A 16,000-nucleotide genomic window follows, 5' to 3' on the forward strand; every position below is an offset into this window, starting at 1 on the left:
AAGCAATCTGCAGCATAGTGTATTTGGGAAATTTCAGCTTGGAAATTGTGCAGAAAAAAACCCAGCTTTCTGTAGTTTTATGCTGTCTCGTGTAAACAAACATCAGTGATTTTAACAGGAACAAAACTCAGGTAATCATAAAGTAAACTGGAATCTGAAAGTAGTGCAGATCTGTTCAAACTGATCAGCCTTGTTCATTTTCATTTCTGAAGATGACAAATGTAAAGCATGGCATGTCTGGTCTGTTGACATTTGCATAGTGTCTTAGGTGAAGGTAGTACAGTATGGGAGAGCAGAATAGTTTACAATCCTGTCATAGCCTGGATGTCTAAGCAGGGAAGGTATGAGTGTCAACCATGTTCCCTGAGCTCAGAATGAGCATATAGGAGCCAAACTTTTCTTATTTTTCTACTTAATTTTCTACTGATTTTGGTGATTTTTTCAGTTAGCAACTCACTGATCAAAAATTGTCCCTGCATTTGTACTCTACCAGGCTTCTGCAAATATTTTGCATCTCTTCCTACAATCAGGCAAGCTGGGTGATCTGCTGTCATATTTGGAGTTGTCTCACATGGCTGAATGCACAGCCAGAGCTCTGTCCAGTGCGCCTCCATGCCCAGTACATGTGTAATGACTATCTGCACTCCTTGCAAGTGATGCTGACTTTCAGTATCACCTCTCATCATTGGGAAGCTGATGACAGATGAGTTAGGTCATGATATTAGCTCTTCATGACCAATTAATTTCAGTATCAGTAGTGTGGAAAATCTGCACCTATATCAGAATCCATTAGTTTGTCCCGCATATGAGGATGGAGACGCCCTCTGTGCTCTGCTTAGGACCATGGGAAACAGGGGTTTGTGGCAGGCTGGCAGTGACCACCAACTGAAGACATGAAGGCCTGCAGGAATGGTAGGACCACCTCATTAGTAATCCTTCTGTCAGAGAACCTGAGACAGTGAACAGCAACCTTATCTTTTCTGTTTGCATTGTAAGATCATCATCAGAGGTTAACGTGCATGATCTGAATGTCATTCCCCATGCCCCTGATACCAGCAGATCCTGTGTTCACAAGAAGAGGAGAATGACACAGCTTTGGCTATGGGCTAAATCAAACACCAGCCTGGCACTGACCTACGCTATCTCCAACAACTGCAGGTGAACTCTTACTGTCAGAGGGTGAAGAGCGATTGCCAGAAATGACAGTATCAGTTAGAAATGTTTTAGTGAGCATGGAATGATGGTAGTAGTGGTAGAGAGGAACAATAACAAGTTCTAATCCCTAATTTAAAAAGCTATCCAAAGTTCCTCTGTGCATCTTGGGTTCCTTGCTTGGATACCAGTCCTTCTTTAAATTATATTTCACAGCAGGTAGATATTTAGTGATGCTTACTATACTCCAGATGGAAACAAATCCCCTGAAACTTTTTCCAGGCTGAACTATTGTGAAGATTATGAACATTTTATATCAGATGCTGTATTCTTCTTAGTTCACATCTACAACTTCAACTTTCTGTTGAGACCACTAAGGTCACTGAGGTCACTAAGACCAGGACACGAATGAAGATAGGCATGCAGTGCACGGGGATTAAGCTGAGAACTCTGGGTTGTACCAGCATTAATTTCCTGTGTGACCTCAGGAAAGTCATAGAGTGTGTCATCCCATCCTTCCTGGCTATCAAGGTAGCATCTATTTTGAATTACTCTTGCCAATTACTCCTTGAAAGAGCGATTATTCACATTTATTTCACTTGAATGGTATGCCCTTATGTAGATGTGTCCCTTCCTTACTCTATTTACCATTATTCCATTACTGACGGGCTCACTCAGAGTAGATACTTGGCTTGTGTGTGATGAGATGTAGATAATATGAATCTGTGTCTTAGTTTATGATACATATATTTGGGTTTAAACTAAGTTTTGTCATTCATAACAATATGTAGCTGTAGTAGAGTTATTACCCTTTCCAGCTGGTCTTTCACCTCTAAATGCTGAGCTCCTTAAGGATGGGACTATTGCTCAATGCAACATGTGCAGTACCTAGCACGGCAGATCCCACAGTCACTGCTATCTGTGACTCCTGTCACATGTAGTGGTTGACTCAAAGTCTCAGGGTCTGTAGTCCAATGCTTACACCACATTCTCAGCTTTTGCTTTACTTGAAGGCAGGGTTATTATTCAGGTTGAAATAATTTAATACTCACAGAGACATTAATTTTCAACCTGGCTCCTGGCTGCGATGAAGGCGTCACCTCATTTTCACATGGAAAGCAGATTCCTGCACCTATTAAGAATCAAGATAAGTGTCTGGTAAAGGATGTGTGCTTGGAGCAAACTCTTGGGTTTGGCTATCTTCCTGAAGTCTTGATGTTTTGAAAGTCATAGAGAAGGACTACAAACAACAAAGGCTGAATTTATGTCCTTGTCAGTGCAGCACTGATCACTGTGTAATCCCTGTCCATGCCTGGAGTTCCTACGCATTACCCACAAGATAAACAATAGCAAACAAGAATGGTGACACCTGGTCTTCTTTCATCTTACTTCTCATGTGTTTGTGGGTGCATTCTGGAGTGCTTCTGTCTATCATTCCCAGTTATACTGTTCAGCCCACTGGTTAGAGTTTCACCGTTCATGTTACAGTGTCAATCGTTCTTACCAGATTAACCTGCAGATAAATCTCTGAACAGTACAAAGTTTGCTCAGGGGACTGGGATTAAGGACGGCACACCTTGTATAGTCAGCTGATGCCATTGTCACGGGGACTGCACTGTGAATGCAGGGGGAATCCATGATAAATCCTGGCAAAACCCATACATGACCGAGGCAGCATGAATCCTGGTGCTATCATCCTCACGTGCCCCAGAGGTGCTGTGCTCCAGGTTTACCTGTTCTTATTATGAAATGGAAACCCAGCATCTATGAACTCACACCGATGAGGAATGCACTGAACTATCTGGCTAAGATCCAGCCTTTGTGACAAGCATGGAGATGGGTACACTGTAAGTCAGTCAGGGAAGGGGACAGAGCTGAAGAACCTGAAGCGTGAGTTTGTTGCTGGGACACAGACACATCTGTTGGCTTGAGACTGACAGATGGGTCAGATGGTGCCAATGCCTTTGCAGTAGCAAAAATGAAAACAGAATCTCAAAGGCTGTTTACATTAAAAACTGGAAATGTTCAACTTTTTTTTTCTTCGGAAATTTCACAAAATAATATCCTAGCTAGAAGGAAGAAGTCTCATTAAACGATCTCCATAGCACATAAGAAGTACGGTAATAGGGACTGGAAACTGGAGACTTCCCCATGACTGTTAACTACAAAAGAAGCTTTTTGGCTGGAATCAGCAGCAATAAAGACTGAACTGAACAGCTCCATTTCACTAATGGCTGTTGCTATGGAAATGAGGAAAATATCCATGTTCCTAGAATTACAGCACATGGGATAATAAGGAAAAAGCCATACCATAGCAGCCTGCCTTAAGTGGTTCCGCCAACCTAGACAGGAATGTGTAGGTCCACATGCAGCTTTAAACCCAGCCTGCCATTGTTTGCTTGACTCTAACTGTCCAGCAAGGGTGTCCCCACTATCAGCCCTTGCACATTTACTACAGGACTGCAGAGCCAACATGGTAGTGAGGCTGCAGCAGTGCTCCTGGGGGCTCCACACTATTTTGCCTGGGGTTTCCATGGGAACCACTGGCTCTGCTGAGCAAAGAAAGGTGCAGAAACTTCAGCGAAGCTGTTCAAAAGAGCAGCTGCTCTTGCAGCCTGGTGGAGACAGAACAAAGAAGGCTTTACTAGGAAACAGGATGGAAGAAACTGACATGAAAATATGCATGCTACAGGAAATGAGGTACAAGTTTTTAGTGTATTGGCCCCATTATTCTGCACAGGGCAAAATTCACCTGAAAGCACATAGTACACTTATGGCTCCATGCATCACTAAAAACACTGTATTAAAAGCAAAATTTACTGTTTTGGGTGAAGCGTCTGCAATACAGATAGGACATGTGAGACTGAGAAGCAGAAAACCATCCTGTAACTGTCTGAGGCAGTTTGGTACTTTGGCTAGCACATGGAGTGACCATTACACCCAGCTTGGTACTCTGGCTTTCTTTTGCCAACAGGCTGTAAGACAAGTCTTTGTGGTACTACTCTACATTATTGCTGATACTACGTCAAGGTGAAAGTAGAAGAGCAGAAGCTCCTGAGATTTCTTTCTGCCTTGGGTGATTGGTTGATACAGATGGAGACTCATAAACTTCTCTGAGAAAAGTGAGGTTGCTATCGTTACTCCAAGCTGATTCCCTATGCAGATGCTTCTGTCCCTCCATAGGTGTCAGGTGGCTTACAAAGTCCATTGCCAAGGTGGACTGAATGATGAGCCAGGGTTAATAATAGGGATGAAAGAAGGCAATGCATGTTACTATTGCTTAATGTGACTTTGGGCTGTATTTCCCCTAGGCCCTCTTGAACAGATCTTGGTACTTGGGAGCACTTTCATAAGGCGGTGGTTATGAGATACTGTGATTGATTCAGTTCTGTCAACAAGCTGCAGCAATATTTATAAACTCCTACTAGTGGGGCTTTATGCAGAAATACTCTTGCTAAAAGGAAATGGGATGTAGTTGATGCAACTGCGTAACTAAGTAAACAGGCATCTACATGTTCATATATACCTTTAAACGAGGGAAGAGTGACAGAAAGATCTTATTGTCACAGTTAAAACTGAGCTGGACTCATCAAAATACAAAACATAGGAAGGCATCACAGAGCACTGGGCAAGATAAAAAGAGTATGATATGCAGAGATGCATTATAAGAAGCTGCCTTATTGCAGTCATATCCTATGATACTTGAATTGCTGCATAACAAACTACAGCATTCACTACGCTCAGAGGCATCAGTTTAAGGTACTGCATGGAATGTATGATGGTCTTGAGATTGTTTTTTTTTACACATGCAGGAACGTTTTCACTTTCTAAAGTCAGGATCTAATAATGCCAACCAGTCATAGAACTCTACAGGATTAAAAGTGTAGGTCAGGGCATCTCCTGTCAATGTTTTCTCATGTTCATCAGCCAAAGAGTTGTCATTCAGTTTTCCCATGCACTGAGTTAAACTGTTTGTGAGCAGCATTCCTCCTGCTCATCCTTCCAACTACCAGAGCCTGAATGTTTAATCCGCTTGAAACCAAAATCTATGGTGTTACTGTCTGAATATTTGAGATCAGAGTGTTTGAGTATTGCTTAAATTAAAACTGGTGTTGCTTAATTAAAACTAAAATTCTTAATTTCACTCCAGTTGAGTTCATGTTCTCTGACACTGCTGCAAATCAGCTTCTTTTCTAAGACCTATGGCTGTAAAATGTGCTGCATAAATTTGATCTTCTTGTTTCAAGAGTGTTTGTCAGAAACCCAAAGCTACTCTGAAAGGAATGCCTAAGATGCTGAGCCATGACTTCAGAGGGGGATGGTGGTGGTATGGCAATAGAACTTGAACCTTCCCACCAGTACCTCATTGCATGCTGTTGCTGTGTGACAGATGGCAGCAGAAGGGCACTCTGACAGAATGGTATCTGACGTGGAAGTACATCTGGAGCAAACGTGTGCCATTGAATTCCTTTGCGGAAAAAAAAATGGCACCTGTTGACATTTCAGTGATGGTTGCTGAATGTTTGTGGAAACCAAGCAATGGATGTGAGCACAGTGAATGCTGGACTGCATGGGCAATATTTTCCTAGCAACAGTGCCTGTGTAGCAGCAGCGAAACAATGGGTCACCTTCAGTGCAGATTGCTATGAGTACTGTAGGTAGGGTCTTGTTCATTGCTGGCAAAAATGCAGAATGAATGGTGGTGACAGTGCTGGAAAAGAGTGTTTTGTTACTGAGAACTATCTCTATCAAGTACTGCTATTGGGTTCTTTGTATCATTTGCATTTTCAGTGGGAATGTATAGGATTAGTTTCTGAGCAACCTATGTGGACAGAAGAGAAAGGTAATGGAGTATTAATACTAGAATATCATCTGCCACTTGGAAAAATTTAGGTATGGACACAGATTAGGAAAATTTATTTGTGTTTAAAGGCATGCCTAATGACACATAGGAAATTAGGAAAAAAATGTTGAACCTCAGGAAGGAGGGAGCGATTTATTTTCAGTCTTTTCTATTTCTGATGGTGTGGTTGGCGCTGAGTGCTCTGTAATCACAGCCACTGCAGATACACAAACGTACACCGCAGATATTTTCTGTAAATCTCTTAGGCCAATAATGGCTCCTGGTGCTGCGCTTCATACGTATCAGCTGAAAGATGTAAGTCTGTGGGCCGAACATTCCTGCACATTGCTGTGCCAGCCCAGACAGACTTTCATTTCAGTGAGAAACACACCATGAAGATCAGCGGTCGGGACTTTTCTGTTTGGTAAGCTGCACACAATGCTTATTGCAAGCGCAACACACTCAGACGCCACACGCAGGCTTTGAGAAAATGAAAACGTGCCTCAAGGTCATACAGAAAATTTCCAGACAACCTTGCCACTTAATTATTTATTTATGTTAAAATGTGTCTTTACAACATACTCTGGGGACTGTAGAGGTTCATGAAGACCTACAGCTCCCTGACTTGCTGTCTTTCTCTGTTGCCTATTCAAGGTAGTCATGTAGCAGAAAAAAAAAAAGAAAAGAAAAGAAAAAAAAAGGCTATTTTAAAAATTCTAATCTTTTATTTTCATTTTCATTCTTTATCATCCTTTCATTTCTTCACCTTTCCTCTCCTCCCCCCTCTGCTTCCCCCCCTCCTTTTTTTTTTTTTTTTTTTTTTTACTGTTCTCATCTATGCAGGATGAGTTGTTTCTTTGTGTCAGATGTAAGACAGAAGTGATAACAACAACAAAAGCCTGAAGATCTCCTGTTTCTAACAACAGAATCATAGAACCACAGAATAATTGAGTTGGAAGGGACCTTAAAGATCACCCAGTTCCAACCTCCTGCTTATGTCCTGTTTGCCACCCAGCAGGTCCATCTAACCTGGCCTGGAGTGCTTTCAGGGATGAGGCACCCACACCTTTTCTGGGCAGCTGTGCCAGAATCTCACTGATGTTTTCTTAACACTAAACCTAAATATCCCCCCTTCTAGTTTAAAGCTATTCCGCTTTGTCCTGTCGCTATCTGACCGTGAAAAAAATCAGTCTCCCCCCTCTTTATATGCTCCCTTCAAGTTCTGGGAGGCTGCAGTGAGGTCACCTGAGAAACTTCTCTTTTCCAAGCTGAACAAGCCCAACTCCCTTTACCTTTCTTCACAGAAGCAGTGCTTTAGAACTTTGATCATCTTTATGACCCTTTTCTGGATCTGCTCCAACAACTCTATGTCTTTCTTGTGCTGGACACCCCAGACTAGGACACAGCATTCCACACGTGGCTGCAGCCCAGGATACAATTTGTCTTCCAGGCTGCTAGTGCACACTGCTGGCTTATACCCAGCTTTCATCCACCAGGACACCCAGATCCTTCTTAGCAGGGCTGCTCTCAATGATTTATTCCCCCAGCCTATATATATATCTGTGACTGTCCTGACTCACATGCTGCATCTTGCACTTGGCGTTGTTGAACCTCATCATGTTCCTGAAGTCTTTTTGAGCCTTTCCAGGTCCCCATAGATGGTGTCCTTTCTTTCTGCTGTGTCAGCTGCATCACTCAGCTTGGTATTATTAGTAGACTTGCAGGGGTTCACTCGATTCCACTGTCTGTGTAGCTGCTAATGGTATTGAATAGCACTAGTACCAAGATGGACCCCTGGGGAACACTACTCGTCATGGCCTTCACCTGAACATAGAGTTGTTGCCCACAGCCCTCTGGCTGCGACCATCCAACCAATTCTTTATCCACTGAATAGCAGCCCTCAAATTCATCTCTCTCCAACCTAGAGAAGAGGATGTTGTGTGGGACCATGCCACAGGCCACGTCATAGACAACATGAGTTACCTTTCCTTTCTCCACCAGTGCCATCATTCCACAACAGAAGGTAAGACACCAAAGGTCAAATAACTCTTCAAACACTGCTCCTTGTTCTGTGCTTAAACATTCTTAGGTATGATCTTTGTATTAATAATTGTAATGTAAATAAAGAACCTAGAATGTTCTGAATATAACATGACTAGTCCACATTATGCATTTGTAAATTGTATTAATTTGAAATGATACCCTAGAGAATGATTTTTCTAGCCCTCAGAAATGCAGCTGAAAATAAGGAATAGTATCTACCTAGAAGGCCACAGTGTTCTTTGTATTTAGGGAAGTAATTATCTGCTGAGCAAAGGTCCAATTACATGTATACAGGTAAAGTGGGAAAAGATTACAGACATAAATGAATTCAGAATGATCAAGTGTGCAACACTGTGTTGTTCAGATACTTTAGAGAGACTTGTGAGAGCAGAATATGCTTTTTCTGACGTATTTGGCCAGATTTAGTCTGGTGTGGCTGAACATATCTCTACTACAGGCAGGTTTCCATTAGGTTTGTGGGTGTGTACCTCAGTGCCAGACCCTGCACGGACGCCCCTGTGGCCCATGCTCTCACCCCTGGTTAATGATACTCAGGGGATGGCTCAGACCCTGTGTGGTGTGCCATCTGTCTCTGAAGAGTCTGCTGCCCATTCCCTGTTCCTTTGAATGGCCTCTCACCAAAGACTAAAGTACCATGTGAACATCCAAACCAGCCAGCAAAGTCTTCTTTTTGGTCTCTGTGAAAATAATTTCTTTATACTACACATATTTTTATTGACCAGTGAGACTTTGTTTTCCAGCTCTGCTCATACAAGTAGGTAACAGTGAAAATACTTCACTGGTGAATAAGTTCCTGTTGGAAATATCTGCAGTTTCTTTTGAGGCCACACCTGTTCGTACCATATAAGCCTCCTAGGTGAGTCTCATGGCATTGGGAAACAGAATATGTCACACCCCATTGAAAAGCAAGGCAACGCTGTGCTGAGTACACAAACAAACACACGTGTAAGAGAACCAGCGTCCTGAGGCTACCAAGCAGCTTTGCCCACTTAGCTCTCTCTAACACTTGCACACTCTCTCACACACAGAAATATTTACTGCCTGAGTAATATCTCTTTTTGCTGCAGAAGGGAAGAAAAAAGCATTTTTTCTTTTTTGTAAGCATTTTTTAGTTTTTGTTTTTTTATCAACTGCAGTGGAGCTAACTGAAGACAAAATGTCTACCAGTATCTACAGATGTTCAAGTCCCCACAGCAGTGATGCCTAGAAACAGAACACAGCACTTTGTATCCATGCTTAGTGCAACTATGGGCATGAAAGGAATCCTTAACTGTAACAAACACCAGGGCAAGTCACTATGAAATGAACGAGAAGATAAGATCTTCTAATAGCCCCTTCTGGAGGTAGCAGTGATTTGTAGACATTTGCTTCCTGCTTATCGAAATTAGCTGTCACACCTTAACATTATACCACAGGGCTGGAATACATGACACAATGCAGCAATGACTCATGATGATGAGTATGTGGAACAACCCTGTCCCCTGTACTTCTGGTAATCAGTCCTGTTATGATTTACTGATGAAGGACTCAACTTCTTGTCCTTAGGCAAATGGCATGGCAGCAATGACTTGCAGACACCGTGCAACACTTCCATGACGTCTCCAGGCTCACTCAAGGGAGGACCCACTCAGGAGCACAGTTCTGTCTGCCACAGGACTTTCTGGCACAGGCAGACTAGCAGAAGGACGAAATCACACTCTAACCTTCTGTCTCCTACTTTCACACTGTGAGCTGGAGCCTCAAAGTTAAAAGAAAGTGAGAGAAATTACAGAACCATCTGTTTTTTTCACTTCTTTCAGTATGTGAAACAGATTATGCTCCTAAAGAAAGGGCCAAATTTTGATGGAGACTGTAGCAGTTCTTTGTTGTTCTGTGTTGGTATCACAAAGCTGACACAACAGAAAACAGCTGCTTCTGTTTCTGTTCCTGACTCTGGGAAATGGAAGCATGCTTGATAAAATACATTGATTGCTGTTACAGACAGTTGATCTCAGAAGCACGTGAGTCTATATTCTGTTTAATGGACACAGCTTCAGACACTGCCATTCCTTCATAACAAATCAAATTAATCCCTGCCTGTGCACAAACAAAATCATTACAAATTGGTCACACTCAGAGTTATCATCAAGAAATGAAATGGGAGATAGCTCTTGAGCCAAGGCACAGGTCACTGTAGGAAAAGATGCCGATGCCAAGAGCTCTGGCAATTCCACAGCTGTTCTGCCAGTCTCAAATACACACGTGGTTCACACACCTCAGAACTTAGTATTTACATTAAGGAGGTGAAAAGCTTAGAGAAAGGAAAATGTAGTTAGAATTTTATAACATCCCTATTTTGAGGGAAAAAGCAGTAATTCTCAGATTTTTCTCAGAGCTGCCTCCTTTATAATACACAGAAGCTCAGCCTTCACAGTCACCTGCTGTGTGTTCAATTACAATAATATTCCCGTGCAAAGAAATTTAAAAGAGCATTAAACTGTGGGGGGTTCGTAATGAGCTTAAACAGTAACTGAAACTTTATATATATAAATCTATGTACTGATAGATAGTGTGTGTACATATAGTATATATACACAATTTACCATCAACTTTCCCTATTGCTTTTAAAGAGTAATTGACGTTTTGCAAGGTGTCACAATGCAGTGGAGGAGGACCAGATCTTTTGTTTACAGAGAACCTAAAAAAATGTGATGGAACCACATTTTTAGAAACAGGAACTCCGATATCATTGTTTAACTGCCGTGAGAAACTGAAACCCATGGTTTCAGTCTGCACACCTACAGACTCCATGTATGTTAGTCTTCTGAAACACTTAGCTGCCTCTTCACAGTGAGAGTGATAATTAAATAACCACACCAGAAATACAAAGGAGCACGAAGATATCCCTGGGTACCTGGCAACTCAGGTGCACCAAGTCAGCGCATCCATTGTCTGCTGTCTTTATTTCTAACTGGATGATCTCTTCTGTGCAAAATCAGAGCCTATAAATAGTGTGAAGTCTTGAACGGGTTTGTAACGGGTGATCTCTGTGATCCAGGTGAGCACAGTAAAGGTGCCAAAGGCCCAGCTCTGAAACTCACCATGTGGAGGACTTCCATCTGTTCCAGCCAGCAGTGGCTGACAGCCACAGAGGAGTGTGTTCGTGTCCTTCGGGGGAAAAAAATAGACATTACTTTAAAAAAGCAGTTAGAAAAAGTCAGTTGAAGAGTTATCCTCTAAGAGCTTTAGCGCTGAAAAAAATAATAACTTTCTCTCCAGCCTACCCTGTAAATTCTCTTCATGAATAATAATAATGATAATAATAAATAATAAATGACTGTAGAAATTTGGCATTATTAGTAAAAATAAACAAGTAAGGTCTTTAAGACATGCATCTGCACGTACAAAACCTAAGTGAGCAATTAGAAGAAGTAAAAACAAAAGTCCACATTACTTTTTTTTTAAAGCTACTATTTGTCAAGTCGTCTGTCTCAGTCATTTTCATCCCTCCTTTTTAGACCATGCCTTCACACACGAGCATAAATTTAAATCTGCCTCAATGTCCTCAGTTGCTTTCAGCAGACATTCAGGAGATTCTTCTTCTTTCCTTTATAAAACTGAATTGTCTGTACATAACATGAGATCATCATGAGGTCATCTCAATGAGCAAATCAGCACCATGAATAAAAATATGAATTCTAGTTAAGAGTGGAAAGTCGAAGAGAAAGAAAGTCTGTGTGTGGCTGGACAATTAACAATAAATAAATACATAATGAAGAAGCAAAGTTTACTCCTGGAGACATTTGTGCAAAAAGGCAAATTTTAAAATGCCATCTAAACAGAGCAACATGTTGTAAGAACTTATAACCTTCTCATCCAGCTTAGATATAATGATGTATGATACTCTTCTTTTTTCTTGAAGAATTGACATAAATTTGCTGGGAAAAAATTTCGATGTGAGAAATAGTGCCGATAGAGAAGCTCTTCCTATCAGACACTTTCACCCCTCATCATTATCTATTTCTTTCCTTTTTGATCACCACACAAGGATAATCTTGGCCATCCTCCTTAGCCTGAAGCTGAGAAATAATTGAAATACTGCAGCCAGATGGTTCTGTTTTCCAGGAGGAGAGGATAGTGTGATATTCCTCAGAAGGAGGAATTTGTTTACAGGGACATTACATTTCTTTTTTTAAACAAAACTCAAGGCTGCTTTCTAGATGCTATAATTTTGTGTCAGTTTGTACTTTGGAAAATACTTTTTACCTCAGAGAGATTATCCTCCTCCTGAATGTGTCAGAATTAGAAAATGAAGGGAGGCAGGAGAAGGGAAAGGGAAAAGGGCAGATGGAAATGGAAAATAAAAGAACTGTTACATCTTACATCAAATCCTATGCATTGTACTTGCTCAGTGATAACTGGAAATTAGGAGAGAATCTGGAATACCTAACAGGACAAGATGAAGCAAACATGGTCAGGGCAGGCCTTGGAGAACAAACAGAAGTGATATGTAGTAGAACATAGCAGAGGGAGAAAACAAGGATGGAAAACACTGGAATACAGAGATTCGGGCAAAGAAGAAGATGAGAACACTAGGCTAGGCAGAAGAAAGAGCCCTTACAAGGCAAGGTACTAAGAGCTCTACTGAGTCTCCAGTGACAAATAAAAACTTCAAACCAGAATCTGGGAAGGGCAGTGAAAAAGGATACATATTCAGCATGGATTTACACAGGGTTTACCCTACTAAGCCAGCCTGATGGCCTTTTCTAGGCTGCTGACTGGTGAATTAAGCATCAGATCTGGTTAGTGGGAATCTGAATTTTAGCATGGTTTTCTATGCTGTCTCCCATAGTATCCTTAAAGATTAAACTGAAAAAATATGTTAGATAAGGGTGTGGTGAGAAAGAAATTTGGCTGAATGGCCTGGCCTTAAGCTTTGTGTAATGCATCAGGGGCCATTGCTAGAACCAACAGCGTTCGATATCTTCATTAATGAGAGGATGTTCTCTTTGTAGATTCCCAGATGACACAAAGCACATGATGGCTGGCATGCATGATGGGAGTAAAACAGCCTTAAAACAGGCTGGAGGAACTGTTCAGCAGGAGCCACGTGAGGTACAATAAAGGACTATGCAAAATCCTGCACCTAGGAAGGAAGATTAATAAGGTTTATGTTAGTAAGTCCACTACTGTCAAGGAGAGACAGGGGAATAGTGGAGGGAGTCTACCTTACAGCCACAAATACGACAGAGAGACCAGACCTCTGCCATACAAGATGAAGCTGAAGAGCTGTGAATGTTCTACCTGGAGAAGGGTCAGGGGAACCCTGCTGTTGCGTACATTTATCTGGTCAAGGGAAGTAAAGAAAATGGACATAGATACTTTTCCATGGTTTCCTGTGACAGGATGAGATAGTGAGCACAGAATGAAATACAAAATAACCTTAAACCTCCTGCAATTATTTAACTGTATGAAAAACACTGTTAATAGTGAAGGTGGTCAAATCAGAGCAGGTTTCCCAGAAATGTTGTGGGGTCTCCATCTTTGGAAGTATTTGAACCCAGCAGAAGAGCGTCCTGGGGAATCTGCTCAGGTTGATCCAGCATGAGGAGATTGGTCCCTTCCAAACTCAACTACAGCATGATTTTCTGAAATTATCAACTCACGTTTCCTAAATTGAAAGATAAACTATGAGCATCATTTCTTCAGGTTTTCCATAACTTAATGCTGACTGCATAGACATGACTCTTTTCAACAGCAACACCAGCAAAAAGGCTTACAGGTCAGCACAGACAAGGATCATTTCTGAGAAAAGTCCTGTGTAACTAAAGCACTTGCATACACCTTACAGTACTGAGATGTTCCTATGTTTTTTAGTTCCTTCATATTCTCCTACAGAAAGATTTATGAAAGTCAAAGTAACAAAACCTCATTCCCAACAGATTTGTACCATAAGGGCTGGCTGCAAGATCTAGGTTAAACTTTTTCCATTGCTGGGCATTTTTAAGAGCTTCAGTGTCTTAGTTGTTCTGGAGTTTAATTTGCTGAGACAGTCTACCAGACAGGAAGCAGAATAGAACTACACTTGTTAAACCTCAGTGGCCACTTCACATACGCTGATTAGATAGCTCGTTAGTGCTGAATAAGAGGGTACTGGCAAGCTGCTATGATAAGTGAGGCCCCCACAGCTCTTCTCACTCAGATTTATCCTCAGATTTTACAAGTGCTGTAAGAATAAAATTCCTAGCTCGTTTAGACAGAGAGCAATTGAGTAAATTCCTTTCCTGAAGTCAGCTAAGGACTATGCACTTTTTCCCCCCTAAATATAAATGAAGGAGATTTAAATAAGAGAAAGCCACTAGATGGAACATCTTTTTGTAACAGCTTAGCAGTAATGTGCCTGTAACTGCTTAGCAGTAATAAGCCTATTTCTCTGATTTTGCTGAAAGGAAAGAGAGAAATAAGTTATTTTGATGAAGGGCTACTTAGACCTGTCCAAGATTCTCCTTGGCTTTGAAGATGGACTTGTCAGAGTTCATATTATTGAAAATCAGAACTTCAAAGATGAATGATTCCTACTAGAGTATATTACCTTTACAGCAAGGTATTTTATAGAGCCGTTTGAGAGTGCAGATGCATGAGTGGAGCAGCTTGTTACACTCAGGACAGACTTACATCCTCGCCCTACACCCATATGTTCCCCAGTAACTTGTTCTTGCCTTTTATTTGCCCAGGATTGCAACAATATTGTTGTTAACAGTAACAGTTACAGTACATCCAGTTGGAAAGTGTACACCTGGAAATAATAACAAAGGCAGGCACAAGATGTGAATGACATTTCAGCATATTTTATGTACTGTACTATCTGGATTTGAGGTGAAAAACCTGTTACACCATCTGAAGATGGGCAAGTAAATTACATTTTTATTTGTATCCAAACCTTTTATTACGTTTTTCAATAGCAATTCTGATGGCTTATGAGGAATCTAAAAATACAAGTATGAGTGAAAGCTTACAGAGCGACAAGAAGAAGAGAAAGTTTTGTGGGATCTATTTTCTTCTGCATTCTTCTCAGAACAACACCACTACAGCTTCACATTACCATGGTTCTTCTGTTGCTGTACCTTAAACTTCTCCCTGTACAAGAAAGAGAGCAGGATGGAAAGCTGCCAGCGGGGATGGCAGAAAGTCAGTCTGCTAGCCCAAAGTTACTTGCACCAGCTGGGTATTTTCCTGCAGAAACTGTGTGAGGACAGCACACCAGTATGCTCTGCCGAAGCACAGGAGTTGCTAGGAGGGCAAACAACTTCTATTCATTTTATTTATACTCAGGCAATTCTTAAACACATGCTACTGTTTACAGAAGAAGCTGCAGCTTGTTTGCATGGAGGCACTGACCCTAACAGCTATTGCAAAATAAGCAGCTGGTCAACAGTCTCCCAGGCAAAAACCTTGTGAAGAACAAGCTTTTGTGCTTCAGCTCCGTGGTCCAAAGCCAGAAAAAGGTTAACAAACTGTGACTTTTTGCTCTACTATTGAAGGGTACTGTTGTATGTTAATGCAAGATGCTGTTTTGCATAGGTCTCTTCTGCATTGGAAGGCAAACGCGATCTAATCAGACGAGGGCTTATTGCATGTGTAGGCTCATAATCCTCACAATTCGCACACACTGGCGCATAATTCTCAAGAGACAGTATCAAAATTTAGTGCTAAGCACCAATTCACAGCTCAAAACCATCCCTAGAGGTGACCTTAAATCAACACAGATTCTCACTCCAGGAACAAAGAGCAGAACGAAATACTGATAACCACCTTCAGTCACACGCGAGATACGGGCAAACCCTGAGGTACTCGAATCTACGAACGAAGGCTGCGGCACTTGGCGGGAACCTCCTCACATTGCCCTCCCGCAGCCCCTCACACAGCGCCCACCACAGCGCCTCAATCACGGCCGGGGCCGCC

The 16,000-nt window shown here is 41.6% G+C and overlaps 1 long non-coding RNA gene across 1 annotated transcript; it reads right to left on the bottom strand.

Annotated features, from left to right (window-relative positions):
* Positions 1-10,926: 10,926 nt before the first annotated feature.
* Positions 10,927-15,963, bottom strand: LOC107306576 (uncharacterized). Its single transcript, XR_001552181.3, has 3 exons — positions 15,851-15,963; positions 15,055-15,175; positions 10,927-11,206 (listed from the first exon to the last, which is right to left on the bottom strand). It is a non-coding gene; the product is annotated as an uncharacterized LOC107306576 (long non-coding RNA).
* Positions 15,964-16,000: the final 37 nt, after the last annotated feature.

The sequence above is a fragment of the Coturnix japonica genome, chromosome Z (genome assembly GCF_054131305.1).
Source record: "Coturnix japonica strain WE chromosome Z, WE-NBRP24, whole genome shotgun sequence".
Lineage (NCBI taxonomy): Eukaryota > Metazoa > Chordata > Aves > Galliformes > Phasianidae > Coturnix > Coturnix japonica.